This window comes from Aulonocara stuartgranti (assembly GCF_965226115.1).
Source record: "Aulonocara stuartgranti genome assembly, chromosome: 19".
Lineage (NCBI taxonomy): Eukaryota > Metazoa > Chordata > Actinopteri > Cichliformes > Cichlidae > Aulonocara > Aulonocara stuartgranti.
This window is the reverse complement of record NC_138955.1, coordinates 10,032,182-10,057,686: the sequence shown is the minus strand read 5'-3', so window position 1 is coordinate 10,057,686 and position 25,505 is coordinate 10,032,182. Positions and strand designations below refer to the sequence as shown.

General features: G+C 40.8%; 1 protein-coding gene across 2 annotated transcripts in view; it reads left to right on the top strand.

Annotated features, from left to right (window-relative positions):
* The window catches only part of slc25a21 (solute carrier family 25 member 21), an 86,223-nt gene that overhangs the window by 31,125 nt on the left and 29,593 nt on the right, over positions 1-25,505 (top strand). The window lies entirely within an intron of this gene.

Here is a 25,505-nt window from a genome sequence, read left to right as displayed (position 1 = left end):
GAATGAAGTTGAAAAGTTGGATAAAAACAATAAAAAGTGACTTGCTTGAATCATGGAACATTCTGCTCCTCTAAACTCTAAAGTAGTGGTTTTCAGATCTTGAATAGCTTTTCTTTGCTTTGGTTTTGATCAAAGTCGTCATAGAAAAAATGTCCAAATCACTTCTGTCTCTCTGTTTTTAGCTGTATTGCCCCAACATTTCAATCACAAATCCTTTTTCTTGATTTTTGTCTTCCATCAAATACCAGAAACTGATTTCTTTTATGGCTGGTATGACAGTAACTGCATTTGTTGCTTTCTTCCAGAAACAGAATATTCAATATCAAACTTATTCACGGAACTTACAATGTTTAATCATATTAATTATAGCCAAATATATCAAAAATCTTGCATGACTGATACTTCCTAAATTTACATGTTAATAGAACCTTAGGGTATTCCAAAAGATTCCGAGGACCAAAAGTGCCCTTTTTGTCCTCTGAGTATTTTGGAAATGCTCTGAATTAATAAAAATAAAAACATCAGGTATTCATTAGATTAAATGGCTTAAATTTGTCATTTTATGAGGTTTGACTGCTAGGTATGTCACTACGTTTCATCATCTCATCCTCTGCAATGATTAAATGGCACCCAGCTGGAAAAGCTGAACCACTTACTAATACTTGCATAATGATAGAGTTGAAAATGCACATTAATATAACCTTTTTTGTCATTTGCAGTCATCTTTTCCCATTCGAGTAGTTTCTCTCTTTCTGCCCTTCACCCTTAGATACACACCTAAATACGCAGTGTGTGTGTGTGTTTAAGAGGGAGATGTCTCCCTCCTTCCTTGTTTCCAGCATGTGGGCGAGTCCCTACCCAAACCGCAGCAGGGTAATAATCACTTAACCCAAATCAGGCGCAATCAGGACGAGCCAGTCTGCTGGGAGGCACCCAACCCATGGGGCCAAGGGTGGCAGTGGGTGGGTGAGTGAGAAAGGGATTGGGGGGTGGTGGGGGTGGAGGAGTTGGTCAGGATGACGATGTGGACACTGATGACCAGAGGGAAGCTCAAGAGCGCCAGCCTTTGTTGTGCCATCCTCATTCTCATCTGGCTCCAACAGGGAGCAAATCAATGGAGGGAAATTGGGGAAATCAGAGATGAGATTCCCCCTACAGAGTGAAGGTTAAATGCTGTTCCTGTTTTGCTCTGTGTGTGTGTGTGTGTGTGTGTGTGTCTGTGTGTCTGTGCGTGCACGTGCATGCTGCCTTGTGTTTTGTCTACTTGTGATTGTTTCGTTAGTGCTCCCCAGGCCCCTGCTGAGTCACTGAATGTGATCTTGTGTGATCCAGTGATTGTGTTCTTAGCTATTTTCCTGATGTTTGTGTTGTGATGTAGGTCCCATCACAGCTGCAGGCCCCACAGGAAGAGACATACATACAAAAGACACTTGGGCATGCACACACATACAATATACTCATATATGCATGGGTGTGGAGGTTCCGTCAGGGCCGTGCGCCTATTCCTGAGACATCTGTAGACTCCTGCACAAACACACACATACAATATGTACATTAAGGTCTGGGCGGAACCATGACAGAGCCTGAAATCCAGGCGATTTATTGAGCTCTATTCCAGCAGAGACCTACAGCATGTCAAAACTGTCTCAGTTTCCTTCTCCTTCCGCCCCTCAAGCTTTATCTCCTCCTTAATGACTGAGGCCTGCTCCTAATCAAACATAAATTGAAGCAACACTGTATCACATAGGTAAACTATATACTGTTGAGTTTGTGTCTGCCTGTGTGTGTGAGAGAGGGAGAGACTCCATGTATGTGTGTGTATCTGTTAAAGGAGCCTTGACTGTTGTTAGTAGTCCACCTTGTAGCATCTGCCATTCATTTGGAGCAGAAGACAAACACACTGATCAAAATGACTCAGACCACAAGACCATTTCTGTCTGGATTTGTCTCCTGCTCTTTGCTTCCCGACTATTTCTGCTTCTTTCTTCTCCTCTGTCTTTCTTTCTGTCTTGCTGGGGGGTTAGAGTAGAAAACGGGCACCTCCATGCCATTGTATATGCACATATCTGCTGCATTTTAAACATGTTTGCTCGGCACATGGACCACATTTCAAACTCCAGCTTCATCTCCACAATTTAATTTTACTTTGTTTAAACACACTCTCAGTGAAGACTGTTGTAGCTAAGTGTGTGTGTGTGTGTGTGTGTGTGTGTGTGTGTGTGTGTGTGTGTGTGTGTGTGTGTGTGTGTGTGTGTGTGTGTGTGTGTGTGTGTGTAGTGCATCTGCGTTTAATTTATGCAAGTTTGACATGTGGAAACCTAACAGGCACAGATCATAATGGAACTCTGAGGCAGTTATCTGTGACTTTCCAAGACTATTTGTTGTCCATCAGTTCCAAAGCTAACTGATAACTGCTGCTTTTTTAAATTTTTAGTTTCAGTGCATCGCTCAGGCAGGGTGGCCTGGTTGCTCAAGCGATAATCCTGAAAAAGGACTGGTTTAAACCTTACAACAGCTTCATATTACTAGATTATATTAACTTGTATAACTTGAGTTTAGTTTTTTTTTAAGTTTTCAAAATTTTTCTCCACCAACTTGAGGTCTCAGCATCATCTGTAAACACACTATACACGCTGTCCACTTGCGGTCAGACATTTAGACAGGTTGTAAACAAATTCCCTTTTTAATTATATTATCCAAACCATGTTATCGTCTGTCCATCTGTCAGCTCCTGTTACTTCCCTGATTGCACTCTGCAGTAAATTTTGTCTGGTAAGTAAAATGTTATCATAAAACATGGAAGAGATGGCCAAAACTATGAAAATAAGACCCAAGTTTTCCTCCAAATTATGGGAGGCCTCATGGTGTACTGTAAACTGTGCTCATCTCTCCCAGATGTAGATGAGGAGATCCACATTTCTAATTACAGCCAGTGTGACAAGTACTTCCCAGATTTCTTACCTGAATTCTTTCATGACATGATGGAGTAAGGTGGGTGGAGATTTTGGAAGAGGGTTAGAGAGGTTGGTTGACAAGGTGTTGAAGTGGAAAAGCCTGCAAATCACCATGGTGGACACCAGCCCCCCTGGAGCAAGTGACCCAGAACACTCCAAATCCTTCTTCACACAAAGGAGGGTTAGACACACACATGCACAGAAACGTGCATGCACATCGACACTAAATATTTTCTGTCTGTGCTTGCAGTCTTACCTATAGACACTTGCTCTAGTAGCTGCACACACCTATGCTGGATTAAATGAGTATTTCTCCATAACATTATAAATTTGTATAAAATTCCCAGCAACTAAAGCAGGACTGTAACTACTGGGATTAAAAAAGAAAAAAAAGTTTGAACAGCTGAGAAAAATTTGAGCCATCATTCAAAAATGAAAATCAGCAAATTTAAAAATTCATGGTCTTTGTTTTAAAAACTGACCCTCTGTTTTTTCTTTGCTTCTCAGTGCAGGCTGTGATAAGATAATGGGAGCAGTTGCACAGTGAGTGTGTTCTGAAGCACCTGACCCTTGAATAGGTGCTGAGTGGAGGGCCTAGGCTGGGCTGCTGAGACGTGCTCATGCTCTGTTGACTTAAGCATTCAGACTGAGCCATCAATCATCCAAGTGTGACGGGTCTGCCCCCGAACCCCAGCGTATTTTATCTGCCAGCAAATCCTCCCTGCTCATTGCTTGCATGTAACAACCAGCCCCGATTTGAAAGAAGCAAATCAAGTTGTTATCTTCTTCTGTCTCACTGTCCTGCAGAATATAGTCTTTCCTCACAAACATTCTCTTTCTCGCGCATTTATCTAAAAAAGGCTTGGAATTGGTTTTAAATCCTTCCTTCCTACTTTTTTAAAACCACTAAAGCATTTGGAAAAGGTTCTTTGCAATTATATTTAATCATATGCGGCCGTTCCAATCAAGGCTCCGGTGATCACATTTGCATGGGTTTCAGGTTTTGCTCTTTACATCAGTGCAGTACCCATGCAGGCTCCAGGGGTAAGGACCACCTGGACGACTCACAGATCTGCTCCCTCCTTCTGTGTTTTGGCCTCTTCTTACTTCTCTTCTCCATTTTGGCTTCCTCTTGTTTTGTTTTTTCCTTTTTTTTCCCTTTCTTTTGCTACCGCTATCTTTTTGAGCTTGTCAGACTTGCTTTTAGCACGCAGGGGAGGTGGAAGAGCTGAGACCAAGTTTCTGTGAACTTGTGAAAATAGAGACGTTATAATGTGAGTATTTGCGTGTGTAAAGTATTTCAGCAGAATTCCCAGATGCACTGCCCCACTATGTCCAGCTGACCAGCCCACCCAGCCTGTGAGAGAGTGAGCTTCCATTTTTCTTCTCTCTGCAGACTGAAGAGGTCAGCATGATCATGTGTGTGTCTGAGCATAGCGTGCTGTTGTATGTTTGCCTGCTTGTTTTCGTGTGTCTTTAAGACTGCGAAGCATTTGTGAATGCACATATGTATACACGCACTTGCTTGTCAGGAAAGCAACTTTGAGTGTATGATCCAGTGCTCCTCTCATTTTCCCTGGTGAAAGGCAGCATTATATCTGATTTCCATGACCTCAACACCGGGCCTTTGCTCTCTTCTCTGCCTGAGCGTGTGTGTGTGTGTATGTATATGTATATGTGTATATATATATATATATATATATATATATATACATACATATATATATGCACACAAACTAAAAAAGAAGAAGAAGAAAAAAAATATATAAATATATATATATATATATATATATATATATATATATATATATATATATATATATATATATATATATATATATATATTTTTTTATTTTTTTTCTTTTCTTCTTCTTCTTTTTTAGTTTGTGTGCATGCATTATAACTGCTTTCCATGACCTCCAGCCAGGACCCTCCTCTGCGGCCTGCCTTGCAGCGCTTGTTTAGACAACAGTGGTGCACATGTTGGCTGAAATATGGCTGCTGTGCTCGTTTCCTCGGGTGAATTAAGCTACGGCATGTGTGCTTAAACCCAGACGGCTTGCTGATTTATCCATATATTTAAATGATTGATTTAAGAGTCATCCAGCCAACACTTGTTGAAGCTGCGGCTAGAGGCGGGCTATAGGAGATGAGAGAGAAGAAGGACAGAATTCACATCAGAAAATACACTGCGTCTCTCACACAGGTAGTGATATTTATGCCATCCTTCACATGGCTAAGAGACATTATTCACAGAGCTGAAATAAATTATTCAGAAGTAAAGCTTTACTTTTCACAAGATGGATACTTTTAACGATGTACTGATTGCTTTTTAAACTACTCCATTTTCAAATGAGCTATAAAAGTTTGTTTATTATGGTTTAGAACATGACATAGGCAATCTATTTTAATGTCAGTAGAGTGTAGAAGAAAACGTATGAAAACACCTTCCCATTGCCATGTTGTATGTGTGTGTGCGTGTATCTGAGTGTGCAAGTGTGAGTGTGTTTTATTACCTGTCTCATTATTAAATGTGTTGGAGGCCGGCAAAGCTGGGACAAAACATTCCAGCTCCTTTAATGTCTCCCTCTCGTCTCCCCCGTTCCCCTTGCTCCTCTCTTTGATAATACTTTTTCTTATGAGCCCATAAAACCAGATGCTTTCTCAGAGAACCACCTTCTTACACTATGCACTGCAAAAATGGTCATCTCAACTAGCCTTGTGCTCTATACTGAAACTTTTTCATAAAGTGTATTAAAAAGATCTTAATGACAAGATTTACATATTTGCAGAAGAGTTTATTTCATTTTCTCAAATAAAAAATATCTGGAAATACAGCATTTTTTTTTATATTTTTATTTTAATATTGCAGTGCTTTCCACCATCACTTTATTAGTGAATAATCCACAGCTTTTAAAAGTATAGACACAGCTATCTAGCCCCACCCTTCCCATCTCATGTTTCCTTAGGCTGACCCGGTGGTTGAGTTCCTCACTATCATTCTGCTACCTCTCCAGAAAGTCTGCTTTTTTTGCTGACTGGAAGATTTCAGTGCTGCCTGTATGGACTGAAGGTGGCAACAGCAGGCTGTTCTAACCAGAACCTGCACCAGATTGAAATCTGGTGCAGGTTCCTATATGCCAGCCTCATGGAGGGTGCAGAGCAGCACCCCTCATTTACATGGGTTGAGGGGCGCATTGTAAAGGCAGTATGTTTAGTAGTATTTAATAATTATCTGATAATTATAAAACCTTTCTGCACTTTTGCACAGCTTTAACCTCTTTTCCTTGCTACCCGTACATTTTAAGATTCTATTCCCAGTTAGAAAAATGTGGCTACTAATTTGTTCCTTTAGTTGCTCTTTACATTTTTCCTCATATTTTCCTGTCTTTATCTCAAAATTCATATCGCTGTCCTCTATTCCACCTCCTCCTCTGTCCCCTCTTTTTAGCCCTCTCCCCTCACTCCACCTCTCAGTCTCTCTCTACTGGGTCGAGTTAGGCATAAGCGAATAATTAGGTAATTGCCCCCTTGATTGAGCTCAATAGGAAACATTTCAATTAGGCTAAAACTGCGCAAGGAGGAAGTAGGCTCTTACAAAGGGAAACATTCCTTGTCATGCAACTGTCAGCCCCCCAGCCCACACCACGAGCCAGGATTAACTGGATACTAGAAGAGGAAATGCTGGGGAAGAGGGAGGTTGTTCTGAAAAGCCAAGGGGAAAAAAAACGTCAGGGAATTGGGAATGGCGGGGGCCTGTTGGGGAGGCTTGAGAGAGAAAGTTAAGGGAACGGAGGGTGGGGCCTTTAAAGCAGTAGGTGGGGGTCGAAGAGACAGCAAGAAATGATTGCCGCAATTACGGCTATATTTAAACACGCCTTCGCTCTGATATGATTTTCCTGGTGATCCCTTGTCCAGATAAGAGGGAGACCACTCTGCTTCCCAGCTGCCTGTAACAAATTACAACCTCCCAGCCATGGAAGAGACATAGTTCCTGAGTCAGGGGGTGGGGGGAAGAGGAGAGTTGAGAGAGAGTTGGATAGCCAAAGAGGATAACTCGATACCTCTAAAAGACCTGGCTGGATAAAAGGAGCAAAAAACTGGAAAGCAGATATTTCCAATTTTTAGAAAGAGGAATATGAATAAATACAGATGGAGAAATCCAAGACAAAGAGTTGAAAATCAAAATAATCCTTCTTATTATAATTATTTTTTGTCTATCTCTCATCTCCTTAACTTTGCATTTATTTTGAATCACATGTATAACACAGATGTTTCTATGGCCCTACAGGGGCAGTCTCTTGCATGTTCTCCAGGTATGTGCATGTGTGTCTGCAGCGGTGCAGCTCGCATGCCCTTCTGTCATCACAATCACCTTTGCCTCCCTCATACATGGGCCATGAAATTGAGGAGCTGGGTGCTGACCTTTAATAGAGTACGGGTGCCTGTAGGTGTTTTATGTAGGTGTTAATGGATAGTTTGTGAATGTCTGAATGTCTGTGTGGACAGGTGTTAACATGCAGAGGTAGAGAAACTAGTGCTTCTCTCTGTTAGTTAAAATGTCTCTTTCTGTGTGAGCTTCTGTAGAGTTTATCTGAAGGAGAGCGAGGGTGTGTATGCGTGCATGTGTAAATATTTTCATTTATGTCTGAAATTGTGTGTATGGCTTGATTTGTGTGTTTGTATATCTGCATTTCTTTATGGATAAGAGTCTGTTTTATTGCTCAAAAGTAGGGTGTATATTGAAAATTCATGTGTGCCTGTCTGTCTAGTGTATGTGAATTTATATGTTTGGATTTGTGTGCGTGCGTGTTTGTGTGCGTGTGTGTTTGTTTTTGGCTTGAGCTTTTTATCCATGTCCCCGTGGGATGCAGTGTGGTTAGAAGAGTAAACGGTGGTCCATGTTAATACGTTTCCTGTGTCTGGGCCACCGTACCTGTGTGGTTCACCTCGACACACACGCTCGCTGCACAATAGAGTGAGTCAGTGTAAGGCAATATCTCATTTATCCACACTGGGTGTTTTGTTTTAGCAGATGGATGAGGCACTTTTGTTGTATCCAGAAGTAAAATGGTTGTCGTTGATTTACTGTTTTAGAACGTATGCTTAGACTGTATTCATGAATGCATTGCTAACCAATCTGGTAGCCTTACTGAGTTGTTACTGAGCTGATGGCAAATTTTGTTAGAAATTAGTGAGAAGGCTCAGTTCCTCAAAAATCTTAACTTTTAGATTGAAAGACAAAAATATTTTCAGAAATTATAAGCCCAAACCCAAGGAATTATTTTCGTATGCCTCGCTTCGCCAAGACACACTGACTTTAAGCGTATTCTGTGCAATCATTTCAACAAAGTAGCCTCATTGTCTTTCTTTCAGGAAGCAGGGAGGCAGCTACTGCATGTTTCCATGATTTGTTTACAGCAGTTATACCAATATATCAAAGTTAATGTGACAGTGATGTATTAGTGTTTCAAAATGCTAACTGCTGCACCTTTAATATGCATCTGGATGTTTATTATACAAACTTGATTTCTCTTCCATGTCAGTCAGCCATGCATCCATATTGTGTTTACCCCCATAAACACCTAACAACCTAAACAGCAGTCGCATAAACTGACTCTGACTATGACCCCACCCCAACCCTCCCCTCCCTCACCCCATGGTGGCCCAGACACCACGCAGCCCCTGTTATGACAGCTCCCAGCGCTGTTTTGATTTAGCCAAGGCACGACACACACATCCGCAGTTATAATTCAGTAATTTGTGTTTGTGCATTCAGTGACAATTGTGACAAATGACTGGCCTGAAGTGAAACGCCTACCTGCCCCCCTCCCAAACGCCCCCCTCCTTGTTTCCTGCCCGAGCCGACGCACGCTTACACTGCTCAGGTGTATGCTCAGAGGGCTTGCGTGCTCAGAATGAATAGGCCAGCTGACAAGGGAAATGTTTACATGAACGTGTTTGTTTTGAATGTGATTTTTATTGATGAATCATATCAACTGTGGAGGCCTGTATGATCACGTTTAGAAAGAGGGTGTCATGTTAGGTCTGCTGTTTTTTTTTTTTCGTCTTCTTGTGGTGCAACAAATCCCTAAAGGGCTTATGCACATAGTTTGTATCCTTTTCAGGCAACATGCACTCCCTGTCCGAACACACATACTCAGTCATAGACGGTAATCATTGCATCTAGCCAGCCCGCTCATTTACATTTTCCGGGGCATTTTTCATCATAAGCGCGTTCTGTCATCAATATTTGTGGGGAAATTGAGGGTTCGCAATGGAGCGGTCTTCAGCAGAACACGGAACCCATTATGGAAGCCAGGCAGCTACAGGAGGAATTCTGGTAATGTTGTATCCACAAAATGAGTTCCATTCCCTTGGAAGAGCTGTGCATAGTTAGGGATGTAATACTCATATGGAGTAGTTTATGAGGATTAAGAGGTTTTATTTAGTCTATGGGACCAGCAAGCCTCCTCTGTGCAACCCTCATCACATCCTAGCCTCTCTCTGTTCTTGAGTGGATGACCAATGGCAAAGGAGGTCTCTGAGTTTGTAGAATTGAATGTTTTTGGTGGTGACAGTGTCTGACACAATCCTGTGTGCCAGCCACCATTTTCTCCACCACACTGAGCCTCAACAGGCCTGAGCTTTAACACCTGTGGCAGGTGGACTTTGTGTGTGTGCAAGGTTTTCTGGTTGTTGTTGTTTTTAGACGGCTCTCATTTTCTGGCCTCTTTCCAACTTATTTATGAAATTTTAGTCCACACTTTTATTTTGAGCAAAAAGGCTTTGTGAGGCATTGACTCAGCCATAACAATGTATTCTTAAAGTTTGTTTTCTTGTATTATTATAATGATTGTAGATTTAACTTACTCATTTAGTTGATATGCATATTTGTGTGTGCGTGTGCTCAGGAGTGTGTGGCTTTCCTCCATGTTTTTTCCCAGAAGGAAAAGGCTCATGTTCACTCTCTAACTCGTCCTGGTAGAGGGTCAATTGCAACCATTCGGCTGCCAGTCTGATCCAAAGTAAACATTTGGAGAGAAGCACTGTACAGGCAGGTACCTGGGGGCTCTGTGTTGCTCAGTTTTGCTCTCCCCCTCCTTTCCTCCACCTCCCCCTCCCATCTCCACCTCTACTTCTTCATGCACGTCGGTGGGCCATGCTCCTCTAAAGACTGGAGGGTCGCTGCTTTTGAACCAAGCCAACTGATACACTGGGTCCGTGAGATGTTTCTTCTTGTGGGACAGGCTTTGAAGAGGGTCTGATTTGTTGGCCGGGTTGGTCCTGCCTCCTTGCTGTGGTCTGGCTAGTTTAAAAGTACTGGAAGATCACAACCAGAGACAAACCAGCCTAGGTCTATTTGACATGCACGCAGAACACAAAGCACATCTCTCTCACTGTGTAAGCTATCAGAAATATGGTTTTAATTTAGGGGTCTGTGTGCCAGTTAGATTAACACAGGTCCAGGCAGGGGCCACTTTTGTTTTGTGTGTCAACAGAGGTAAGGTCTGCTGCAGATTTGCTGTGAAGTGTTGGGAGGACTTCTGGTCGGAGTGCCGCTCTGCAGCTCGCAGACTTTTGAGCCTGATGGCAGGCGACTCCTTTAACTGGGGCTGGGGAGCAGTCTGCACAGCTCAATTTTGCCCACATTAATCAAACTCACATTTCCTCACATCAGCCAGTGTGCCCATCAGCAGGGCCAGCTTGTTAGCATAATGAATTCAGGTGATTTTTACACAGAGGGCCACAGTCTTCAAAAACCAAATTCAGCTTGTTGGAAGAGGAACAAAAAATTACCTTTTTCTTTTTACACGTTGTGTTTTTTTCTTGCATTTAATTTTTTAATTTAATTTCTGTATCCTTGATGGAAAAAATAGACAATATTTAAGTGTCAGAAATCATAGGGAGTTAAAGTTAAAATGGCCATTTCTGTGCCCAGTGAGTTATTTCATTTCACGCAGACTTCCTGTTGGTATGAGTGAGGTTGGGAGGGGGGTGCAGAGGGTCAGCAAGAAAAGAAGGGGCTTGTGGAGGTGGTGGGGTGTCTGTCTGAGAGAGTGAAAGCATGCAGTCAGACAGTGGGAGAGACCTTTGCCGTCCATTCATACAGGTGCTTATAATTTGCAGCGTGTGATTAATCATTGTTGTGTTTGGGGGTGACATCTTGTTTAATGGATCTGTCCATCTCCCTTCTTTCACTGTTCAGGGGAGGTAAGTTCTAAAGTAGAATGCTTAGTCAGACACGTGTGCACACACTCAAAGAATTTCACATCAAATTGTGATTTTAAGCTTGTCTTTTTGCTTCATCACAGTCCTGCATTGGAATCTACGCTGACATTAAAGTAAAGAGAAAAAAAATGACCGGAGTGTGAGGTAGCCAAATGCAACATGTGTGCGAGCCCACCAGCTGCCTCCACACAGAGGTAGTGGTGTTTTCCGTGTATGTTTGCTTTGGGTGGAGGGCAAGCGGGCTGGTCAGCATGGCTGTAAATCAGAGTCTTCCTGATGGAACCCTGATGGACAGGAACCTAATCTGTCCCCGGTGTGTCATTATGCGCAACCTCCCAGATAGCTACAGATCCTGCTGCTCCTCTCATCTCACCCTGGCCTCAACACACACACACACACACACATGCACATACACAGCATACCCATGTCCACAGTGAGTCAGTCAGGGCAGCCTTCTGGAAACCAGAGACAGTAACAGAGACACACATGTGGAACATAAACCCGTTGAGCCAGTGTCAAGAGTTCATCGTTAGCATCTGTCATAGCAAGGTCGATGCCCAAAAAGCATTTGCTGCTCTCACACCGCAGCGGCTCACTCTTGCTCCAAATGTACACAGGCCATGCAGCTAGAGCGCTGTTGCCAAACTGGCTTCAGTAATGGCTAAACATAAGCAAACTGATGGATCCTTTTAGGACATGTCAGGATCTGTCCCAAGGCCTGACTAGCGCCTACACAACGGCCCTCACACATTGACGTGAATCGGAGCCATGGTGTCATCTGTTAGTTTTATGAGCCTTTACATAACCAAATCCAAAAGAAAATACTGTGTTTCCATTTGACACAAAAATAAAAATGGTCACTGAAATTTATGATGTTTTATCTCACTTTTTTTAAAGATTCAGTTACGTTGTAATTAAATTTACTTAAATCCTCCAAAATACTCAATAAAACAGTTGCACTTTCCTTTTTGCGATTTATTTCATTTTACGGATCGGTTTTAAACGGTGTATGTTATGTTTTGGGAAAAACTCCTTTTAATATTGTTAGTCTGGTTACTGTGTGACTTTCTCCCCCCTTTTAAAAAACAACAAAAAAAAACCCCCACTACCTCTCATTCATAATTCTCTGCTGACAGTTTGGAGTTATTTCAGCTTTTCTGCCAAATGGCAGGATAAAAGCGACCACCACAAGCGTGCACGGTTCAGCTGGAGTTTGTCCAACGAGGAGATCCTGACCCCTCAATTACAGGATGATGGAGCTATTTCGTCCTTTGCGTGTTGCTGAATTTCATTAACAATTTGGCATCCACACATGTGAAATTAACTCGGTGCAGCTTTGAATTAAAGCATGTTAGCTTACATGTAAGCTCTTTTTTTTGACAGTGATTTTCATGCATGTGCATTATGTGATACTCCTGGAGTATATATTTAAAGAGGCTCCTTCTAAATGCTGCTCAGTACATGTGTGACCTTTGGTTCTGTCTGTTTCCTTCAGCAGCAAGTTTCTCACAAAGCCAGAAACCGAAGAGCCAATGCTATAATCGGAGGCCATCAGAGAGACAAAACGCGGATCTGCTCCATTGACAATGAATCTGAGACCCGGAGAATGTTTGCTTGACCTTTCTCTGCATCACTTTGGACACTGAGTCAATTCAAAAAGTCGATCCCTCATTCAGTGTCAGTGAAGCAGCGCCTCGGTTTGTCTCTTAAATGACTACATCTAGAGAGCCTGGAGTCTCATTTCCAGCTCTGAGTGGCATGTGATCATGTATGCAGTCTTGACTTAACTGTCTAAGACTGCAGGTATACTGCTGTGTTTGTTCTGGTTTATGGTGGATTTCCCTAAATTGACCTTTTTTTTTTCTTTCTTTTTTTTTTACTCCCAGCACTTTCAGTTCACACAGCACATGACAGAACCAGTTTCTCCCTTGCAAAGCCTCTCTGCATCTGGTACCCTATCTCTACATCTCTTATTTGTATATCTGTGACCTTGAAAGCACTGATAGGCTGAGGATAAGGCCTGTAGTGTGATTAGGCCCAAGTATAGTTTCCCTGATGCTGGGTTAGCGACGTGGCACTGGGCCATCTGCCAAAACAAAAGCTGTCAGCGACGACCTGTCACGCTTTAAGCCAATAAGCCTGCCTGTCCACCCGCCTGTGACAATTTATTACCCCGTTTCAAATAATGTTGATAAATCATAGACAAAACACAAAGCTTTGCTCCTGATTGCATAATTACTGCATCCAACCATGGTCGTATGTAATATAATCACGGTCTCTCATCAGGCTCAAACCACCAGCGTGCATCTGGAGCTGCATTATGCAATGTTTGGAAAGAGACACAGCAAGCTTGCTGACTATATGTGTGAAGCTGTTCAGTTGGATGTCTTGTATGAGAGTCTTATATATAAAAGAGACATTTAAACAAGAACAACCTCCTCCCACTGTTTTCAAGTGCTGGAACATATTTTGACTGTGTTTAAGCAGTGATGGCTGAGTGCATTTACACTTGGTAATGGCTTCCTGCCTTTAACTCTCTCGGCTTAAGACAAGAGGGGAACCATGCGGGTACTTCCCCTTTGCTACTGCAGCGAGTCTTCTACTCCTATAGCAGCCTTGTAGCTCTTCTCTTTTTGCCCCTTATACTTTTCAGGCAGCCCAGAACAAAAAGGACAGACCACCCCGTGAGCCTTTTCACTCTCTTTCCTACTGTATCACTTCTACCATGGATAGTTTGTTGCCTGAAAGATGGTATCACTCTTCAGGAATGTCCGCTGGTTTTTCAGTCCCTGCATCATTTGCATTTATCTACCTTGCAGCCTTACCCAGTGCCCACAAAGATTGTATGTTTGGAGAACGTCCCTACCATGATGCGTCCCGAAATGTCAGCCAAAATGCGCTTTCTTCCAGGTGGCATGAAGCCTGGGTCCGCAGAAGATTTCTGCACTGGCTGTATTTTCAACCTCAAACTAGATCCTGAGCTGCAAAGTTACAACTTTGCACATGGTAGCTTTTCTAGCTTTATACGTCTCCCAGCAGCTTGCCATTATAGCACACAGGTGCTCAACAGCCTTATAACACTGAAAGTGATGGTCTTCTCTTTTTTAAAAGATGAGTCACTGGGCTTCAGCCTTAGTGTCCATCCAGCCCGCTGTAGACAGCAGCTTGTAACGGGGGAACTTCAGCATATAGACACAAGGTGTTAACAACTAATTAAAGAATTTACTGCCTCACTAAAAGTCCATTATTGGTGTTCCCTCCCAATTATTGGCTCTATTATCAGCTTTTATGGACTAAGGTGAGCTTCCGGGGGAATTTACGCTTGTTTTGGCCGAGCGGTCAGTTCTGTCTCCATTTTTTTTAAAAAACAAAGAAAAATTGATTGTCTATGACAACTGTATAGCAGATACTAAAATCTTACAGTTATTACAGTGACACAGACTACTGGTGGTTAATTTCCCATTTCCTTGATACATTAAATAGGGTCTCTACAGCTGCTTTCCTTTCTCTCAGGCAGAGTCATCTTTTGTCAATGGCCACATGTGCTTTCCACCCCCCCCCCCCCCCCACCCCCCTCTCTCTCTCTCTTTCTCTCACCTCTTTGTGTATTACTCCATCTCTGTCTCACATCCATCCACTAGGTGACAGTAATGACACAGCTCTCCCCTCTGGGGGTTGAAGATGGGATGAGGTGTGATTTTTATTTACAAAACGTGAATTTTCTAAGAACTATAGGTTACAGCCAGAGAAGTGATGTTATAGCGACGCGGTGACGTGGCGGTGAAGTTAATGCTGGCAGTGCACGTGGTGAAAACTCCACTTACTACCCATTTACCATTCTGCTCCACATCACTCAGCAGCATATAAAGACTCGGCATAATGGCCCATGTGCTGTGTATCTGTACAATTTCATAAAAATACTAGAGGTTGTTATTTTAGCTGTGAAATTGTAGTCAGCAGCGACTTTTTTTATTCTCGTCTAGGAAGTAGTCGTGATGTTTTTCCCAGCACCACTGCATCTAGTCAGCCCTAGCAACCCCCCTCGGTGCCACTTTGCATCTCAAATCAGAGCAAAACCCCAGTAGTTTCAATCCTATTTGTCTTACATCGCATAACCTTGAAGCCTTATCATTTGAGCGTCCAACTAACCAAGCTAAAGTTTCATATGAACTGACTTTGAACTCACTATTATATATGTATTTTTATATGTATGAAAATGTGTGAGGACATTTCAAACATTAATAGAGTTAAAAATATTCTGAATCCCAAAATATGTGGTCATATTATTAACCCAACTTTTTTTGGTGTAAATATTAAGCCATGCAGAAGAAGCTAGATATATGCAACTATAAAATTGTTGCTAATTAAATGTGTTTTAATGTCATCGCTTACTCAAAATTCAGCCATGAAGTGATCTATTTAAGCTATATCATTATATATAGATTTTCTCAGCATAATTTTTAGCTCCTGGCCAAAGTCAGTGGAGCAGGTGACAAAATTTTAAGCTTTGTAACTGGCTAAATTGATATATTGCAGTCAAGTGAAATTCTCCCTTATTTGCACTTTTAAGGAAACTTTCCGATGCAGCTGCTCCTCTTTTGCATAGATGGTTGAAGTGCCGATCTGATTGGCAGCGCACAAGTTGATTCAGGTGCAGTCATTGGTGTCTGGTGTCATACATTTTTGATCCAATCATCCTTGGTAATTCCACCGAATTTGTGCCAAACTAGTGACTCATGTCTTTTGCCCACTTATCTGCAAATGAAGCACAACTGCCAGTTAAGCCAATTGGCTTTGATAGGGGTTGTTTTCTAACAGACAAAAGCAGAGAAGTGTGTGCGAGAGTACAGCTTTTTAAAGGTATTATACCGGAGGGTGAAAATTATGCAACAATTTTGTGTGTGTGTAGGTGTGTCTTATATAACAAAGGGTCAGGTTTTATCTTCAGTGATGGAGAACAATTACTCTGCTGTAAGACTAGTACTGAGGAAAGCCATTGATATCCAAAGATGCTTTTAACAAAGAGCGTTATTTCTAGCCATTGTTGCCATCTCAGGTATGAGGGATGTAGTTTGTTACTGTGTTCAGCAATAATACTTTTTTCATTTATCAACAAACAAGGATAATTATTCTCTAAATGATTAACTCAATAAATGCAATATTTGCTGTTTCTTAAGATGAATGTACACCATCCACGCACAGTTCTGCGCCCTTCCAGTTAATTTCCGCTTTTTTCCACACTGTCAACATGCTCTCATTAGCTGATGCCATTAAAATAATTCAGTTCAAAGAAATGATTTAAACCCTGCACATAAATACTCCTAATTTTAATTTCTGTCACAAGTTTTGGTTTATATTTTGATTTCTCTGCTTACTTTCTAGCTAGTTTTCACTCCTTCCCCACGGCACAGTTGGTAATTGTGTAGTGTGTACTGTGAAGCTGGCCTGTCATAGCTCGTAGTCCATTTGTTATAGTGACAGTCTATATATCAGGCTTTTTAGATTAGAGAAAATACTCAAAAGTCATTCCACCTAACGTATGATAACATCAGAGGTACCCCCAGGGGAACAAGTATAAGCTAAGAATCAATTTGCTCTTCAACACTTCGGTAGCAGTGCTTACTGCTCATTTTCTTCTCCAGTGTCATTACATGGCGGAGGAGAGTTGTGTAATAGTGTAATTATTTAACATGTGCAGACTAGAACAATGTGGGGTGATGACCACAAAATAATGTCTAAAGGCTGACATAATGTGCACTAAACAAGCTTAGCACCTCGTATACACACATGCCAGCCTGCATAATGGCTGAAAGAGTTGTTTTTAAAAACAGAGGACATTTGACAACAGCAGTCAAATATTTTGATCCAGAGAGTCATTTCAGGGCTATATCAGTTTCAGTGTGCAAATCCACTGTAGCATAAACTTAATGCAGAAAATAAACATCTCAGTTTCTTTGTTATTGTCTGAAGTCATGATGGTAGAGAGGAGTTTGTGGAGGGGGACGAGCTGTTTATGTTTTTGCACTGTTTTGGTTACCTGTAATCTCTCTCTATCAAGGCTCTGTGTAGATGGTGTGAAAGTGAAATCTCTTAATGCTGTAGTTCCTTTTTTTAAAGACATGTCTTACGTCTAAATAATATTGTCACAAATTAATTTATATATAATATTATAATACATAGTAATAAAATCAACTGGTACCAACAGTCAAGAAGCATGCACTTTGTTTCCTGGCCAGATCTGACCTGTAGGCTTAATCTGAGGTTTCGCACCAGCAGGTTATTTTTAGGGAAAGTACACAAAGTGGATGTGTAAAGAGATGTGAAAATAATTATTAATGTTTTCAAGCGAAAACATTTGATGAGCCTCGGACATATAATTTGAGTTAAAAATTACATGGTTTTCACCTGCTGATTTGGCAGATGTTACACTGGGCTTGTAGAGGCAGTTGAATGAAATGGGTGGCTGCAAAGCCTCCGGAAATAAAAACATATCCTTAAGACGTTTGTGTCTGTCATACATAATGGTGGAAGTTCAAATCCCGGTATTTCTTTTATTAAATATTTGCGTGAATTAAACCTAATTCTTTGCCTAGAAAAATCTAAACACGTATATAATATATATATAATAAAATATCCCCTCTGTCGTCATTCCTTTAATTTAGCAAGATGGTACAATGACTGATACCCAGATTTTAAGGATCGTAGTGAAGTAGCAAGGAAACGTATTAACAATGTTGCCCGTGCTACGCTTACCGCTTATTTTTAATAAAATGACAGCTTTGTTTGGAGATTATATTTAACCATATTTTATATTTTACATATAAAAATATTCAGTGCATTTACATTTGACTTACTGTGCCTTTTAATTTTTTTAATGACATGTATGAATCATCTGTATACGTAAAACAGCTTTTTTGAATCTTAAATTTGCTCAGGAACTTTTAAGTTTAAGAGGAACTGTAGTTGTTAGTGGCTCTGTTGTCAATTGTATTGTCATTTTTCAATTGAGTTTGTGTTACAAATACTGATCTATACTTCCGGCAGCTACTTGTCTCTCCTTTTTGACGGAAATAAAAGTCTCAGTATGTTAAAAATGTAACAAACAAAGAATAAAATAATGTATGTTTAATGGTATGAGAAACAAGTATAACATAGTCAAATGTTTTTAATTTTTTTAGTACTGCTGTTGGAGCGTTTTATCTCGTGACCTGTCACAACCCACAGGTTGGGGAACAACTGGTTTCCTGTGGACAATGTAGCAGCTCAAACCTCCTGAAGGGTTTATAGTTGCATGTTGCGCTCATATTTGTAGAGCCATACTTCACACCCTCTAACCTTTGTTAGAGGATTACAGAGTTTATTTAGATGGTGACAGGTGTCCTGCAGGAGTTGGAGAAAATTTGCTTAAAAAGCAATCCTCATGAAAGAAATCACCCTGAGAGGACACGGAGCACTTCCTGTCAAACATCAGTTACACCAGGTTTTGCATCCATTTTGTACCCTTTTCTTCTCCGCCTGATAGCCACTTCCGCCTTCACGGTGTAGCTATTTGCATCGTATTGTTTTTCCTACAGATGGCCATGTAGAGAAAAAAGAAAAGATGTCACCACAGGTTTTAAGAAACCAGTGACAGTAATGAAGGATGCAGGCTCTCACACACACTGATATCTATCGTTTGTCTGTCAGGGCAGACAGCTCAGGTTGACCCAGTCAGCTGCACATGCACCTGACTCACCTTTACACTTCCATCAATATCGCAGAGTTCATCTCAAGTTTGACAGACAGAGACAGAGTCATGCTTTCCCTGTGCATAGCCAGTGGGGGAAATATGCCATGACTTCCAAGATAAATCTAAACTGGAGACAGCACACTTATGGAATAACCAATATATCATTTACAAATGTAATATTCTAGTCAGCATATTCCATGATAAATGCAATCTTTGTTTGTTTCCTCCTACCATTTATTAAGGCCAGAAAACAGAAAAATAAATAAATAAAATAAGGAGCTGTTTGATTTGATGGAAATTGCTCAACTGTTACACAAAAAGGCGGCAGTATAAGGTGAAGGGAAAGGATTCTTTTTTTTCACTCACTTCTTGCCAACTCGTGCATTTATGGCTTCTGACCTGCAAACAGGGCATGCCAAGGCTCTGCAGGAGACAGGAAATGTGTCATTTGTTATTAAGAACTTATTTATTTTAACATAGAAGAGGAATTGCATAAAAATTATCTGGGATGGTGAAACTCTGAATGTGTTCTTAAAGATTTGAAAAGTAATTTGAAGTGTTTACAAGCATTGTAATTCCCAGTTTTGCCCTTTTTAATTCCACCGCACTGCAACATGGAAGATACTTTATGTCTATAAATGTATGTAACAGTTTGTTTGTCTTACAAAGGAGAGAAATGACTTAATTCTAGTTTTAACATCCTGAACCTTTTAGATCCAATATTTTAGCTTCAATGGCTTAACTTTGGTGAGAATATCCACAGTGTGTGCCTTATGATGTAGTAGACATCTCAGACCCAGAGAAAGTGTGAATGCCTGCACTTCATGTCAGAGCCCCCGGGGGGTAAAAAAAAATAAATCCCCCACTGTCACTAGAGATGACCCTGCTTGTTTTTCTAAGCACCCTTTGAGCTTTTTCAAGTGTAGAATTAGGGAGTGTTTGGGGACTTAACTGGGAAGCTTCTGCACTCCCACAACAGGAAGCATGATTGGTGATATTTGTGATTAATAGCTCATAATAGCCCTGTCTATCTCTCTCTGTCTTTCTCTCAGGCTCACTCTCTCGGCTTTTTTTTTTCCACATGTACTAAGCTTTCTTTTAAATAAATAAATTCATATGCAGTAAGTTTCTCCATATATGATTTAGATGACCCATTCCTAGAAGAAAAAGTCACTAAGATTCCTTATTCATCATTCCTTTAGATAATGAAGAAATGCTTTTTGGCTACTTTAGTTACCTCTCTTTTTAATTATCTGTAATATACAGGTTTATTTTCTAGAAAGGCATTTCACTTTCTCCCCGTGGCATCATTATACACTTATGACAGATAGCTTGTGCTATGATTGGGTGAAAATGGTTTATACTCCATTTCAGTTTTAATGTGATCAGTTTGGAACCATTACACCAGCTGTTTTCTGTGAAAACACCTTTGGCTCAAGGGCTGTATTTCAGTACTATGGTTTGCCTTACTTGGTAGTAACTAAAGTTTAATGGCTTGACCGAAACAGGGAGACCCCATGTTATTTGGGCACTTTTATGTCACATTTATATCATGCACTTCCTCGATTTGTCTTGTTTTTTTTATTTTATTTTTCACATATATACGTATATATATGTGTGTGTGTGTGTGTGTGCGTGTGTGTGTGTGTGTGTGTGTGTGTGTGCGTGTGTGTGTATTGGGTTTTGTTTTGTTAAATAGCACGAAAGTGAAGATGCAGCCAAAATAAACCGTGACTTACTTATCTGGTGATTCCCATGAGTTCATCATCTCTACCGCTGCATTTTTTAATTTATCTGATCGCAAAAACATTCTTCTTTCATTTGTCCCTTTGTCCCTTCTTTCTGCTTTAAAAGAGCTTAAAATTAAGTTGATTTTCTAAATCAGCGTGCCCAGCCTCGCTGCTGATGGATATCATGTTAGCTTTGTGACTGCAGTGGAGCAACACCTTGCAGGGTTTGTTTAGCATTCCAGGTCCGATGTGTTTTGAAAGGTATTAATGGAGGACATGGAGGCATGAGATATTTCCTGCAGGTTCAGTCAGGTGCCCTTGTTAAAACTCGAGTCGGCCTGCAAGGTGACGCTTTGTCATTATGACACTCATGCTTCTTGTCACGCCTTGAAATCACAGAGCAAGCTGCGATTTTCTGCTCTGGCTCTCAATGAACCAAGTAATACGTTGGTTTTGGAAAACAATTAGCAATGTTGGATCGGTTTTAAAATGCATTAGAAAAAAATCCACTAAGCTGTTTATCTGTCACCTTTTTTTTTATCTCTTCGTGCTCTTCATGATATTTCACTAACAAAGTGTACATAATTTTGACATCTTTACAACTTTCAAAGTGTCAGTATTTTATAGAATTAATTAAAATAAGTTATTATTAAATTTAAATAATTAATATATTATAAATATTGTTAAGAAAGTAGTGTTTAAGCCATTGTTTGAGATTATAGCATTCATTGGGTCAAGTAAGCATGAGAAATAACCAGCTACTTTGTCTTTCAAGTATTAGCCCATTAAACAAGGAAAATCTTGCTTCCAAGCAGTGACCTTCTCCTTGTGGTTGCTGGGAATTACAGTCATTCAATGTGTGTCTTGGCAAGATGGATGACACCTGCACCCATTGAGCAATCATTCCCTGGTGCGCTATTGTTGTTCTTTCTCACTTTTGCGTGGGAGCAAACTGTATGCATTCCCATGCCAAAACCAATGAAGATAATCATCTCATCTGTGTGATGTATGATCTTCTTTCTTTGGACAAGTTATCAGACGACCTGGAATGTCTGAATACCCGTGTTACCAGTGAAGCTACTTGTTGGTTCTGCTCCAAAGAGTCACTGCACTGTGTAGGAAAAAAAAGATTGACTGTGGTGTGATGCAGCAGTTTTTAACACCGATCCTCGTTGTTTTTCAGACATGTGGTGAATGTGAGAGCCAAAATAAAAGCTCTTTTTCACCACTCTGCATTGGCGATGGGCATAAAATTCACCTAATGTTGTGCCCAGCTCTTTTGTTTCCACTGCTCAGTTCACCTTCACACTGCATCTTAGCCTTGAATGCATGTGTCTGAAATACAAGTGTGGCGGCGTATATTTAAGTGTCTCTAAATGGCTGCGCTCCAGACACTCCTTTGCCATTAGCGCGTGCGCCTCCGCGTGTGTATGTGTGTCTGCAATGTGCTGAATGACAAGCCCTGTCAGTACTATTGTGTATCAGAAATAAAAGAACCTTTAAATAATGGAATTTTCTAATATGCAACTCACTGATGCATGGCAAAGCCATAAACATCAACCAGATGGTGGGTCACTGTAATATTAGGCTCCTCCTTGCAGCTGGAGGAGGGAAGCAATTGCAGAAAGAGTTGCAGCCAAACTCTGGCTAAATATAAGAAAAGTTCAGTAGTATCATCCCTTTAGTGCGTCCTCAGCATGCTCGGTGACTGCATCAGAGACTGTTGAGTGTGAAGTGCTCTCGAGAGTGTGTGGGTTCACTATGGCCGCACTGTATGATTAAAAAGCATTTTGCACTGGCAGTTGGAACAGAAAGGCAGGATACACTGGGGCACAGCGGTGTGAGAATGTCGAGGAAATTACATACTTGGTTTTTTACACAGAGACAGTTTGATGAAGTGTTTCCATTGGACATTAGCAGGAAAAAAATGAGCTGTCTAACATAATTGTTTGGAATTAATTGCTTCTCTGAAAATAGTCTCTATAAATCAGAATTTATTGCAGCAACAACTTGCATCTTTTGTGGACCTGTCATCACTTATGTAATTGCTGTGCCCTTTCTCGCAGTGTATTCTTTGTACTTTGAGTGAGAGGACACGCCACATCATTGTTCTGTTTTTATTCTACCTAGTTTTCCCAAAATGCAAATATGTTATCAAAATAATCACAAATTGGTTGCATACAACTACTGTAGCTGCTGTTTACAGGTTTTTTGACAAATAGAAAACTTCAGTGTGATTATATGTGCTAATATAAAATTGATTTCTAATACAAATGAATCGATTTTTCAGCACTGCTGGAAATCACTATGGAGTGTCTTATAAATAAACTGCTGTGTGAGTGAGATGTCATGTAGAGGTCAGTTTAGGATTATGGCCACAAACTTTATTTTTTTTCTTCAAGTCCACACAGCCTGTCAGTTCATCTGCCATCAACTCTTCTTCAGATGTCCTGTTTGCAAGGGTGTTAGACAAATACTCAGACAAACACAGCTGAGTTTTGCATTAGTGCTTGTCATCACTTAATCCTTTTGCAACTGCCATCTTGGAGGAACAAAGCAGCATACATTGCTAACTGACACGCTGTCTGTGGTCCATAATGCACTTAGACTTACATAATGATACCCTGAGAAGTGAAACACACCTCATGAATTGCTGTACCTAAATTGCATACTGTGGCAGACCTGTCAGTTGGTAAAGAGTATCTACTTATGCTGGTTTGGTTATAATTATGTATCCTTTAGGCCCAGTTTCCCATACATAGATTAAACCTAGTCCTAAATCAAAAGTTGTTTTTCAGTAGGGATTAGATTTTTCTGTTAGTCTAGGGTTACATTTAATCCATGTATGGGAAACTGGATGACAGATTTCCTGTAATCTGAGGTTGATCACAAGGCCCGAAAAACTAAAGTAATCATTTTAGTAAAATATTCAGATGTGCACAGATAGTCACACCATAGTGTAATGGTTTACACGTCCCTTTGGAGGAGACACACATCTCCTGTGGGGTTGCATCAGGAACAGCATGTGGGGGAAAATCTGCCAAATGAAATGTGCCGAGCCGCCTGCTGTGTCGACTTCTTGTGAATAAGTCAACGGCCAAAAGAAGCATCTTCGTCTTTTTCTCTATTTAGATACGCACAGATGCAAAATGTATTCCATGGTTTTAAAAGAATGTAAATAATAGATTACTAATAGATTTTCTGCTCTGTTGTCTTCAGTGTAATTTCGGGTTTGTTTTAATCTCTGCTCATTCTACAACCTAGAGACACGGGCTTTTATTTAGCCATAAAAATGTAGTAGCACCTTTTGTTATGATACAAGTAGTAATGGCTAACTCATATTTCATTTCCACATCAATTCACGAAAATACATTTTGCATTTTCCCTCCATTACACTTAATGCGGGAGCAATCCTGCTCTGCTGACTATGGCGTGGTGTTGGACCTATTTTACATGCGACTCCTGCTTTACTTTTAACTTAGATCACACAGAGGCTCACAATGAGTTGGGGAGAGTTGTATGTCTTTATCTTTGTTTGCCTTCCTCACAAGTGTCCACTGTTTGAAGAAGTTGTCTCTTTTTCCCCTTTGCACTTCCTCCTCTAGTCAAGTCAAGTTTATTTATAAAGCACATTTAAAAACAACCAAGGCTGACCAAAGTGATGAACAATAAAATACAATCACCTTGAGCATGTTCAGTCACTTCCCAGAAAGTGCACAGGCTGATCGAGCAAACAGGCAGGTTTGGTTTCATCATGTAATCTGATTACCCGTTGAAAGATTTGACGTGCCTCGTCTTCACATCAGGCCTATTAATAGAGAGGACAGAAAACAATCTGTCCAATGGACGGTTGCATTTACCTCTCCAGCGCAGTGTCATTAAGAACCAAAGTCAGGTCAACTGAGCCGTAACAGATGGAATTTTGTTTGACTCTCTGCCACTGGCAACTTGGTTCAGTGCTTCTTAGTTCTCCCATTCGTACATTAAGATGCAACTGTAGACAAAGTAATTTTTACTGTGGTATTTCACTTGATAATTACTTCCCTGGAAAAACCCCAGAAGACACACGCTTTTATAGACAATATGTTTAATTGAGCAAATTAGAAAGACCCCATATTGCACAGCAGCTGTGTACACACACAGTGGAATCTGCAAGGGAAGCCCTCAGAGCCCCAGTAAAGGGATGCAGTGAGAATCGCCAGTTCAAAAAAAAAAATCCTGATTGAGTCAGAGAGCCTCCGTGCCAAAGCAGTGGCTTTTCAACACAGATGCACATAGTTAGCATGTGTGTGAAACCTCAGAGCCTTTCAATGATCACCCGGCTGCATTGATTCTGCTGGCATATTGCTGATGTACTGGGTTTGCACGGGTGATATAGTCGGTGGCTTCAGCACTCAGAGGGTTTTTGGACAGAAAAAGAAGTCTTGCCGGATCTCTCATTCAGACCAATGCATAAAAAACTGAGAATTACTGAAGTAGCTGCTGTTTCCAAAAGGCAGAGTGATAATCAGAGTGCTGATGAGGTTCTTATGTAAAGTTGCTTGGACTTGCATGGGTTGCACCTCAAAACCATTTGGTAGAAACATGAAAAAATGTAATTTTTACAGAACTTTCCAATTTAAATGGGTTTAAAATGAAAGCGAAACATATCACATGAACGAACATTCACTGTTTTTCCCCAGTTAGACGTTAAACAAGCTTCTTATCAGATTGTTTACAGGGTGACTGTCACACACACTGTGTTGCTATCTGATGGTCACAGAGATTTCGCATACATCTACAAGTTCACATGATCTATGTGGAAGATTTGATTGGCTCACAGCACTGATGTGATTTACAAAAACAGAAGACTGACAAAAA